The 12,976-nt window shown below is 36.7% G+C and overlaps 1 protein-coding gene across 1 annotated transcript in view; it reads left to right on the plus strand.

The window, feature by feature from the left end:
• The window catches only part of dnm2a (dynamin 2a), a 68,152-nt gene that overhangs the window by 11,471 nt on the left and 43,705 nt on the right, over positions 1-12,976 (plus strand). The gene's annotated exons all lie outside the window — the stretch shown is intronic.

The raw sequence follows: 12,976 nt of genomic DNA on the forward strand, positions 1-12,976 counted from the left end.
CAACCAAAATAATTCAGACAGCTGTTAGTATGACAGTATTTACACAACTATGAATACTTTGTCGGGTGACCCTTAGCCTTAATGACAGCATGTAGTCTCCTGGGCATGCTGTCACCCAGCTTCATGCAAACCTCAACCTTCAGTTTTTTTCCCAGACTCGGTCTGAATAGTTTTTGGACCCAAATTTTTATCAGTTTTACTGGTAGTCCACTGTATGTATGTATAATATGTCACAGTTTACTTTATTTTGCTATCCTCACTTACATAAATGAACTATAGTGTCCTACACCCACTAGTAAAAAAATATAAAAAATTATATCTGGCAAGCAAGCAAAACACGTGCAACGCGTGCAGGTATTTGTACTGATGCAGAATGAGAGGACAGTAGTACAGTCTAGCGCATTTCACACAGGCTGTTAGTTTCACTTTCGCCAGGAAGTCATGTATGCCTAAGGTTGAAAATAAATGATGTTTATAGTGAATGCCCCTATGAATGGTTTTATTTTTACGATTTCGTTTTAATCCAAATGATGCGTGCACTAAGTGAGTGAACATCAATAAAGATCACATAACAGAATTGCACTCTCTCTCTCTCTCTCTCTCTCTCTCTCTCTCTCTCTCCCTCTCCCTACCGTTATATCACTTTTGTATTGATACATATACTTTGTAGTAGACATCCTTAACTCCTTTCTGCTGTCTGTTGTTCTGTTGTTTGTGTTTCTTTGTCTGAATATGGCGCTTATCACATGCTGTGTAGTATCGCGTTTGGTATCGGGGCATTTTAACGAGTACGAGAACAGGAGACCAGTATCGGGCCCGATACCGATACCATTATCGGTATCGGTGCATCCCTAGTTCCAACCCTGCTCCAGCACACCTGTCTGTAATTATCAAGCAACCCTGAACACCTTGATTAGCTGGTTCAGGTGTGTTTGATTGGGGTTAGAGCTGAAATCTGCAGGATGGCAGCTCTCCAGGAGCAGGGTTGGACACCCCTGCTTTAGACCATACAAATGTTAAGTCTTAAAATAAAATATTAGGGTTAACACTGCATCTTTCTGAGAAAAAAAATGCAGCAATTGATATATAGTTTATAGTATTTTCAAAGCTTCAGTTTACTGTCAAAAACCTTCATTATTGTTTATTTAATTCTAACAAATAAGTTCTTGTTAAAAACTAACCAAAATTACAAATATTTTGCTTATAATTTCTGCACAGGAGAGACTTGGTGTTGTTTCCAAACAAAAGGAAATATATCGGTATCGGCCTAAATGAGTTGAAAAATATATTTAAAAGAACTGTTTTCTATTTTAATATAATATAAAATGTAATTTATTCCTGTGATGTAAAGCTGAATTTTCAGCATCATTACTCCAGTCTTCAGAGTCACATGATCCTTCAGAAATCATTCTAATATACTGATTTGCTTTTCAAGAAACATTTCTTATTATTATCAGTGTAATCAATATATAAAATTTATATATTAAATGCGTCCTCTTTATTTATGAACCAGCACCGCAGCTGTACACATCCAGACTGACTTATTTTGTTGTTTTGAAATTTGTGTAAATACCCCCAGCCCTACTACTAATTCATATACCCTCTTTATAAAAACAATTAGCATACATGTTTTTATTTACTGATTTTCAACCCAATCTAAGTTATGTTTCAAAGATTATCACAAATAATTCTCACAATTTCAACAAAAATCAGCTAGATTACTTGGCTTTTACCAGTTTTGAATATCAAATTTGTGTTTTTTATTTAATTACTTTTTTTAATTATAAGTACTTTTTAATAATAATTACAAATGAATAAAAAATCAAAACAATTCTATATTAAGTTTTATTAACTGTTAGACAGCGACGGGTCAAATAGCCTGCGTTCACAACAATTCCCAGATTAGGGATGCACAATATTAGATTTTGCCGATATTCGATATGCCGATATTTGCTTGTTGTTGATGCCAATACCGATATATATTGTTTTGAAACAAATTAGCAGTAGGCCAACAGCGCCCCCTAGATTAATAAAAAATGCCTTGCAGGATGGGCTTTAGCATCTGGGGCTACTGCACGCGCTAGTGACTGTTGACTCTCTGTTGACTGTTACATAGAATCTAAAATTAAATGCAGAGATCCAATCATTCAGGCAAAAGTTCACTTCAAGAATGACCACACTGCTGACATGATCTTATCGCTAACACATCTTGCACACGTGTGAGTTAGTTGCCTTATCGGCAAGGCATATTGGTAATGTTTTCAAATCAGCCGATGCTGATGTTTACATTTTAAGCCTTTATCAGCCGATTTTGATAACGTTCCGATAATATCATGCATCCCTAGACGTTTTGTCCCATTTTTCAGACATTCTGTAACTGACTGTGCTTACATTAATTTTGTTTCATAAAATCACTTGGAGATGCACATGTTATAACTTATTGGCCCAGTAAGGCAAGTGACAGTTCTGTCAGCTCGAAATTCTCTCACACTAGCCCCACGCAGAGTCTACTGAATGTGTAGAGAGGAAGAGAGAGCTCGTTTGAGAACCATATTTGAATAAATTGCCACTGGAACACAGATGACTTGTCTGATAAACAATGGCTGTACAAATATAATAATAAAAACCACATGACGCGTCATGAGCGCAGTGATACCTTAGTGCTTTAGCATGCTCTCTAACCTTCTGTCAGGCCTTTAACCACCATACTAACATTTAGACGGCTGGGAATTAACAAACAAAAGCACTATTCATCTCACGGACACAATCAGAGCTCAGTAAACATTAGTAAGTTGCACATATTAATTAGCCCAATCCACATCGCATCTGCCGTTATACAACATGCCAAGTAGAACGAGACCAACGTTGAGGTTCTTGGTCAAATTTCATCCTCCCGAACTGGTTTTTTAAGATCTTTCTCCAGATCTGGTTGTTTGATCCAATCGCAGGCCAGCGCCTCCATCTTGGGTGTTTATTGCGGGGCTGATATCATTGTTCTGTGTGACTTCTGCTATCTGGCTCCGCCGGCTGTTTTAGGAGGGGCTGTTGTTCAGTTTGCTGCGCTCACTATGGGAGGAGTATAAAACTGGAGCGAGAACACAGCTTGAACATTGTGAAAGGCAGGCAGGTCATGCAGAGAATGCCACGGGCTGTTTTGTGACAAACGTGTTGAGGAAACTGAACCCATCAGTTATTAATTATAAAATTGGAGGCGACAAAGGAAGTTGTTGTTTTTTGTCGTTCCATATGCTGTTTATAGTGAGAGACGCTTCACAAACAAACAGCTTACCATTGAAAACTACACAACCCTGTCCAAAATCCCATGTCCAAAAGATATTGCACTTTACATGACCATTTTCCAGCCTCTCACACGGCCTGTTTTTGCAACTGTACCTTTAAGACTACTATTTGTAAATGTCTTTGTTTTGATTGGCTGACCTCTGTATGTAGTTCATGCGGTTGTTCATCACTTCAGTGTGTTTCCTCCTTCCTCACAAATATAGATGTGCTTTCATCCAGCATTTAATGATTTAAGTCATCTCGTGGAATATCTAAAGGCACACAAGGCCTGATTTGTTCCCTTCAATCAAAGAGCATACAGAGGAGGAAACTGATAGTTTGGTCAATAATTCATGGAGGTCAAGCTCTAAAGCTCTTGATTCTACTGTGTACTTGCTCTTATGAATATTTAACATATTTCCTCTGTAGTTTAAGTGTATCATTTGTAGTAATAAGACCGTAACCAGGGTACCAATGGCTCCTCATTACAATTGTTAGGTCAATAACTTTGGTTGCTTACAAAATTAGTTTGAAGTTTTCTATAATTTTTCACTCCCTTAACAGCTAATTTAACATGAGTCTATAACCTATTGCCCTAACTACCACTGTTGGTTGCAACCGTAATAATAGAAATAACACCTGAAAAATAGCACAATGTTTTCTCTTCTTTTTGTTTTCAGTTCTGTTTATAATGCCGTCAGAGATGTTCGGCTTCCTCCTTAGCTCTTTAATGGAGAAAATCAGCATTTGGGAAGTGCATTTTGTGGTTATCATGAGTGTTCAACACGGAATTAAAAGAGTCAGAAGTGGCAAAAATTTAATTGCAGGAAAACAGTGGTCAAGATGTTTGCCTAGTTCAATATATATGTGGTGTGTGAAGTGATGATGCTGAAAATTCAGCTTTGAATCACATTAATAAATTACATTTGAAAATATATTACAATAGAAAACTGTTCATTTAAATTGTAATAATACTTCACAATATGATAGTTTTTAATGTATTTTTAATAAAACAAAATGCATCCTTGTTGAGCATAAGACTTTTTAAAAAACATTTAAAAAAATCCAAAACTTTGGAACAGAAATTCATACAGTTTTTTTTAGCTGTGATATTTAAATGGTGATTTCTTAAAGGCACAATATGTAATTTTTTGCCGCTAGAGGGCGCGTATTCAAAATAAACAAATAGACAAAGGCGTAGTTTGATGACGCCGTGACTGAGTGTGGAATCATGGGAGTTGTCGTCTTTATCTCCACAGCCGATGCAATCCGACGGGCCTCGGGCAGAAATCATGTTCATGGATGAGCTAATGATTTATTAATGTTGTAGAATGAAACGGGGTGAGGCTGAAAGCCGTTGAAGCGAAACGAGGCCGCTGAACGAGCGTGACACACGGCTCGAAAGCAGCGGAGCTTTTATTATGCCACAGTCGACCGCTTCCGCTCCTTCCGGTCGTGCGTATGTGGGGTAAAAAAAAAGCAGCGCTGTTTTATCATACTAGATACATTTGAACGTTCTGTTATAATGCTACTCTGTGTGGTCGTCACCTGTCTAATAAAACGCATAACATATTAAAGGGGTCATAGGATGTTGCTAAAAAGAACATTATTTTGTGTATTTGGTGTAATGAAATGTGTTTATGCGGTTTAAGGTTAAAAAAACACATTATTTTTCACATACTGTACATTATTATTTCTCCTCTATGCCCCGCCTTTCTGAAACACGTCGATTTTTACAAAGCTCATCGGTCTGAAAAGCAAGGTGTGCTGTGATTGGCCAGCTATCCAGTGCGTTGTGATTGGCCGAATACCTCAAGCGTGTGACGGAAATGTTACGCACCTTACCATACTGTGATGCCCTGTCCGGCCGGAGCGACGAGACAAAAACATTTTAAACCCATTATAAACGAGGCATTTGTTGCATCCAGTGGGGACATAATTACTGATTATAATGACTTGTACTGTCTTTTTACGCGTTGCATCGCGCCACGTAAACATAACACCATGTCTGCATTTGTGATCAGAGAAATGACAAACAACAAGTGCTACTCTACACTAGGCATGGGCCGGTATGAGATTCTGACGGTATGATATATCTACTATCACGGTATTGCGATTACAGCTCTAAAATATGTTATTTTTAAATGTCTGAGTAAAAAAAAAAATGTTTTTCCCCACTGAACACAATATATTTTATTCTTAAGAAACATATAGAACATTTTGGAACAGTAAACATGTCAGGCTAAATAATTAAAATAAATAATTAAATTATTCTTAATGAATTGCAGTCACTTAAGTTGAGCCTAAACCTGCAGCTCAACAATAATCAGAACATAAATAATTTTCTGTAAAAAAAAAATCCCTATAAATGAAAAAAAAAAAATGCAGTTACTTAAGTGAGCCTAAACCTGCAGCTCAATAATCAAAAATATAATCAAAACATAATTCCTGTAAAGAAAAAAAAAATTAATTAAAAATGCAGTCATTAAACCTGCAGCTCAACAAGGTTTTTGGAGACATGCTCGATTTCTACACATTCATCTTTCAGTCCAAGTTATGATGCAGGAATGTTCACCTTTCCTGGATTAAGTTTGGAGCTATGGTTTGGAGCGGTGAGGTACGACGATGTGTGCACATACACACATAAGGAAAGAGAGAGCGCGAGTGTCTCTCACACACACACACACAAAACACGGTCTCTCCGTACAACACTCAAACAGTGGCAACGTTTGTTTTTTGTTTTTTAAATGTGTGATTTTGAACAAATGTAAACAATGGCAGGAGGCTTAAACGTATAGCTAAATTTAATTATTGTACTAAATCACATAAAAGTACGGTACATACTTTAGACTGCTATTCCTCACTCTGTGAAGTAACGTGAGGGAGGAAACTAGTTGACGTTTGCTAGTTAATTAGCCATGTTATCTGCCTCGGTAGCAAGCCAAATAGTATTTTTTTAAAAGCTGAAACAAACGGCGGGTGGGTCTCTGCCTTGATCGGGGGTGAAAGAGGGAGAAATGAAGATGACACAGATATATAGTTTATGTACGACCTGGAAGTATTTATTTAGCGAATATTTATTTATATAAGTATTTATTTATTTAGTCATCTGTACGGAACATCATTGTGTACGGAACATGGTTAGTCTACGTTACTCGAAAAATTCTCATACGACAGACTTCGTCTTTTTCGAAGGGGGATGAAGTTACAGGTCACAGTCCTCCATAAAATGCGCTGCACACATCTGAATATTTGGGTTGAACTGTTCTCGAACAGTGTTGTAAATACAACTTAACCAATGATTTCTAGTCGTGTCCTCTTTAGGAAGGCCAAACAAAGTAGTTTTGCTTTCACAATGAAACACACAGCGTCACACACAGTGAGCGGTGGCCGGCAGATTCGACGAAGGAGTGTCCGGAGGGCTTGTGGCAACCACATGTGACGACCCCGGGCTGGACTCCGCTTCGTCCACGGTGAAAGCCGATCCGGTGGTCCACAGCGTGAAGTTGATGTATTTCCTCAGCGACCAGCACGGATCAGCTCTAGGCATGACGAAGCAGATATCGTCCTCTTTTGGAAGACCAAACAAAGTAGTTTCGCTTTCACAACGAAACACCGCGTCTTCACGACATGGCAGCGAGAATAAAACAACAAAACCACAGCGAGAATAAAAGTTATGCCTTCTTTCTTTGCGTGAACATTTGGGCGGTGTTATGCAAATCTTCCCACATCGTGACGTAGACATGTGGGGGCGTGTTAGAACGAGCCGTTTTAGGTAGACGTGGTTGACTCTTAACTTTGATAAAGAATATCTCTTTGGATTTGAGACTTTAGTCTTTGCAACTTTACAGATCTTCTTTCTGCACCAAGAGCTTGTAACACTTCAAAGAGAAAGGAAAAATTGAAATCGCATCATATGACCCATTTAAAGCGTCTTGTTTCGATGTTTTCTACAAAACAAAACCGGAAATCGAGGGGTTATGACGTCATTGGCAGGTGACACAATGACATTCAGACACGGTCTGTGTCACTAGTTAAAATTGCTTATTTCTCTGGAACATTCTTCTCTGAACATTAAACATTCTTCGAAACGTAAGTACACAAGTCAGCAAAATATATAACACTGTTTTTTGAATATTTTAATAAAAAAATCTTAAATATTGTGCCTTTAAAATGAATGAATTTAGAGACACAAAGCACTTTTTTTCGCAAATAACCATGATTTAGCTAGACTAACACTGGTAAAACACTCCCATCTTTAAATGTAGCCCCTGTAAAGCACCGCCACTACACACTGACCCATTTCTAGACAACATTTTCTGATTGGCTAACTCCCAACTTAACCCATGCTGTCACAAAGACAGATGTGATTACTGATGTGGCAGGCACATTTCATAGCAGGCGTTCCAACACCTTTAAACATCATGATCTAAAAAAATCCGTCTTTTCTTTTGATTTTGAGCTGAATATATGACACATTCTCAACAGGTTTTGTGCGATTTACCCAGTCTTTTTGTCAAATAAACAAGCAAAATCCATTTTTCCATGCTCCATCGTATTTAATGAGTGAACTCCGCCAAGGTGCGCTCGTATTTTGGCTAATGAGAGCAGGCGATTAGGCCTCTTCTCCCGCTGGTGGAGTGAGACTTATACTGGGTGTAGCTGAAGTCTGTCTCTCCCGCTCTCTTTCCACTCTCTCTGCGCCGCTCTGTGGTTTTGCATGCATAATGGATGAAATGATACACAATCTGCTCAGCCTCCTCTGTCATTTAAAGGCCATGAATAATGGTCATCAGCCCACCTGCCTGTTTGCACTGGAAAGAAGTGAGAAACGAAGCCATGAGTCTTCTGAAGCGCTCGTAGCATATTGCTTCCTGCAGTGTGGATATGTGTTTTTTCCTTCATCTATTTTGATTTTCTAAAGATGGGAACAGATTGGAATTATAGTTAAAGATACCATTTATTGATATTGTTAGCTGTATATACAGATATCACCATTAATATATATTCTGTGTCTCTTATTAATGAAAAGATTCATGCGGCAAGCGAAACGGAACAAGGTTATTTGCAAGTAAAGTATGGCGAGGTTATACAATACTGGATCCATCATACAATGAAATTTATACATGGAGAGAATTAAAATTAGGAAATAAAAAGAAAAGAAAATGTAAATAATATGTGGAGTACATAGGCTGGGCGATATGGCCAAAAACATTATCATGATATTTTCTTTTCATATCAGTCGATATCGATAATTATCACGATAAATGTTTTCGTGTTTAAGCCAGATTTTTCAAAGCCAGTTTAAAGCCAGATTTTTGTTCCAAAGTGAAAGTTGTAGAAACCAGACCATTAATTTAGACTCATTATAATGATTTAGCAAATTAAATATCTAAATAGAAAAATAAATTTCTTAGTTTCTGCATGTTCTAATGAGTGATATCGTTTCAAATAAAGAAACCGGTTTAGGTTGCCTGATGATATTAATAATAATAATATCACTTTTTTGTCTCTTAGAAATTTGATACATTTGATAGTAGCTTGAGTTAGGATGCGGAGGTAAATTTTTGTTCATTATCAAAATCAGTAACATCTGTAAAAATTGTAGAAATCTCAGTTTTATATGGTTAAATTTATTCTGACCTAGTTTTTTTTATTTTTTTTATTAAGCATTGGTCTCCCATAGTAGCATACATTTAAATCATGATAAACACAGTTAAAACCACACATATAGCACCTCAATACCATGGTAAAAATACAACTACAGTGCACAGCATAAATGAGTTCACCCCCTCTACAACTGAACAATTTCAGCTATTACTCTTTACTTAGAAGACATGTTAGGGTTCTTCGGAGATGTAATGTTCCAACAAGCCTGCTTGATCAATTACCAAAGAAGAATGCCGAAATTATTCAGCAAAATAAGATTTTCTTATCAAAGTGATACAATTTTGTGTTGCAAAAATGAGTACACCCTCCTGAAAATTACAACAAAAAAAAAGTTTATAGGTTTAAGGCTATTTTTGATCAACAGGTAAGTATATTGAACCAAAACTTTTAAAGACAAGTCATTTCCTGACAATTAAAAGTGTTGTATAGCCCACTGAATCATACTCGGACTTAATGCTGGCAGCAGTGATGAGTGATATCGTTTCAAATAAACAAACCGGTTTAGGTTGCCTGATGATATTAATAATAATAATATCACTTTTTTGTCTCTTAGAAATTTGATACATTTGATAGTAGCTTGAGTTAGGATGTGGAGGTAAATTTTTGTTCATTATCAAATTAAGTAACATCTGTAAAAAATGTAGCAATCTCTATTTTATATGTATTCTTTCTGACCAAGTTTTTTAATTAAGCATTGGTCTCCCATAGTAGCATACATTTAAATCATGATAAACACAGTTAAAACCACACATATAGCACCTCAATACCATGGTAAAAATACAACTACAGTGCACAGCATAAATGAGTTCACCCCCTCTACAACTGAACAATTTCAGCTATTACTCTTTACTTAGAAGACATGTTAGGGTTCTTCGGAGATGTAATGTTCCAACAAGCCTGCTTGATCAATTACCAAAGAAGAATGCCGAAATTATTCAGCAAAATAAGATTTTCTTATCAAAGTGATACAATTTTGTGTTGCAAAAATGAGTACACCCTCCTGAAAATTACAACAAAAAAAAAGTTTATAGGTTTAAGGCTATTTTTGATCAACAGGTAAGTATATTGAACCAAAACTTTTAAAGACAAGTCATTTCCTGACAATTAAAAGTGTTGTATAGCCCACTGAATCATACTCGGACTTAATGCTGGCAGCAGTGGAACCACTTGGGAGAGAACTGCCAGGTGACTTATTTCTTAGCATAAAATATGACAATGGTACAAGAGGAATATCAAATTATTGTTTTAAGTGTGAAAATATAGCAGAAGTAGCACCAACATTCAAAAACTATGGACTTGTGATAAGGCTCCTGAAATAATCAGGTCTTCACTTTAAGTTTTCATTTAGTAATGAGTGAATTTTTGCTAGAAAAATAGCAGGAGAAATAACATGCAAGTGTCTCAGAGCCGGCAAGAGCTATGAAAAGAGTGACACTTTATCTCACGGAGTATGACGCAGCCTGCAGACGTGACATGCATGGTTGTTGTCACCACTAGAATTACCTACTGTAGCCAAAGCACAATAAACCCATTTAACCTCTTCCAGAGCCCATATTTACAAAAATATAGAATCCTGGGAATCCATACTCTGGTCTCGAGAGACCAAGTCAATCATTTCGGATCTAACAGCATCCAAAATGTTCTGTTGTTGCTAGAGGAGGAGTACAGTGAGAAGTGCTTGGTACCCATAGTGACGTTCAGTGGTAGTAAAGCTCTTCCATAGGGATGAATGAGTGCTGAAGGTGTGAGGGAGTTGTGCTTTATCAATGCTGGCATGAATTCACACACCACTGTGTGATGTAATACAAAAACCTGGAACTGAAGATGCTACCCTCCCCTCATTCACTGCATTATTGGGAATTTTTTCAGAATGACAATGAAGATATTAATTCTCCTGAGTTGAAAATCCTTCAGTGGACATGTATTTCACTCAATCTTAACACTCTTGAGCTGCTGTGAGAGATTCTGTAGAGACTAAATGAGCAACACTCCCCATTAAAGACCAGAGCATTTAAGGAGGTCGTCCTCCAGGAGATAAACAGCACAGATGTGAACATTTGTCATGAACTGGTACACTCAGTGCCAAGAAGTGTCAGAGCAGTATATAAGTTCTGGAGGACATACTAAGTACTAGAATATTATACATTTTCTGAATTAAATCTAGGGTGTACTCATTTCTGCAATCCTTCATTTAAACAAAATTGGCTAATTTACTTATCTTACAGAAAATATTGGCATATATTTTGTTGTTTTTATTAAGTATATGTTTAATGTGTTTAAATTTTGCCCAGGGATGCGGGAAGTAGGGGTGCTGAGGGGGCTGCAGCACCCCCTGCTTTCATATGGTTGCAAATGCAAGGCCAGGTTTGTTCATTTAAATTGATTCAGTTTTAGCATTTAATAATTTATTTGTAATGATCTCAGAAATGTAAATTGTAAGTGTGCTATAAGAAACCCATGTTTATCTTTATAAACATGATTAATTTTACTTGTGATGTTTTCTATATGGGATGATTAGCCTAATCCTCATGAACACGTGACGCTAGCGCCACCAACCCCCCCCCAACACGGACACACACAGCACCCCCAACCGAAAGCATCTTCCCGCACTCCTGATTTTGCCATCTTTCCATGAATTATGTAAATTATATTAGTGATCATTAAGAAAATACATCTTTTATATTTATTCAGAGGGGGTGTACTCATTTATGCTGTGCACTGTATATGGTTTTTAGGTAGCCTATTTGTATGAAAAACACTCTGTATAAGTGCACACATGCTATAGCTTAATCACAAATACCTCCAGACCATTAATTTAGACTCATTATAATGATTTAGCAAATTAAATATCTAAATAGAAAAATAAATTTCTTAGTTTCTGCATGTTCTAATGAGTGATATCGTTTCAAATAAACAAACCGGTTTAGGTTGCCTGATGATATTAATAATAATAATATCACTTTTTTGTCTCTTAGAAATTTGATACATTTGATAGTAGCTTGAGTTAGGATGCGGAGGTAAATTTTTGTTCATTATCAAATTAAGTAACATCTGTAAAAAATGTAGCAATCTCTATTTTATATGTATTCTTTCTGACCAAGTTTTTTAATTAAGCATTGGTCTCCCATAGTAGCATACATTTAAATCATGATAAACACAGTTAAAACCACACATATAGCACCTCAATACCATGGTAAAAATACAACTACAGTGCACAGCATAAATGAGTTCACCCCCTCTACAACTGAACAATTTCAGCTATTACTCTTTACTTAGAAGACATGTTAGGGTTCTTCGGAGATGTAATGTTCCAACAAGCCTGCTTGATCAATTACCAAAGAAGAATGCCGAAATTATTCAGCAAAATAAGATTTTCTTATCAAAGTGATACAATTTTGTGTTGCAAAAATGAGTACACCCTCCTGAAAATTACAACAAAAAAAAAGTTTATAGGTTTAAGGCTATTTTTGATCAACAGGTAAGTATATTGAACCAAAACTTTTAAAGACAAGTCATTTCCTGACAATTAAAAGTGTTGTATAGCCCACTGAATCATACTCGGACTTAATGCTGGCAGCAGTGGAACCACTTGGGAGAGAACTGCCAGGTGACTTATTTCTTAGCATAAAATATGACAATGGTACAAGAGGAATATCAAATTATTGTTTTAAGTGTGAAAATATAGCAGAAGTAGCACCAACATTCAAAAACTATGGACTTGTGATAAGGCTCCTGAAATAATCAGGTCTTCACTTTAAGTTTTCATTTAGTAATGAGTGAATTTTTGCTAGAAAAATAGCAGGAGAAATAACATGCAAGTGTCTCAGAGCCGGCAAGAGCTATGAAAAGAGTGACACTTTATCTAACGGAGTATGACACAGCCTGCAGACGTGACATGCATGGTTGTTGTCACCACTAGAATTACCTACTGTAGCCAAAGCACAATAAACCCATTTAACCTCTTCCAGAGCCCATATTTACAAAATATAGAATCCTGGGAATCCATACTCTGGTCTCAAGAGACCAA

The sequence above is a fragment of the Sinocyclocheilus grahami genome, unplaced genomic scaffold (assembly GCF_001515645.1).
Source record: "Sinocyclocheilus grahami isolate Dianchi unplaced genomic scaffold, SAMN03320097.WGS_v1.1 scaffold333.1, whole genome shotgun sequence".
In the NCBI taxonomy this organism is placed as follows: Eukaryota; Metazoa; Chordata; class Actinopteri; order Cypriniformes; family Cyprinidae; genus Sinocyclocheilus; species Sinocyclocheilus grahami.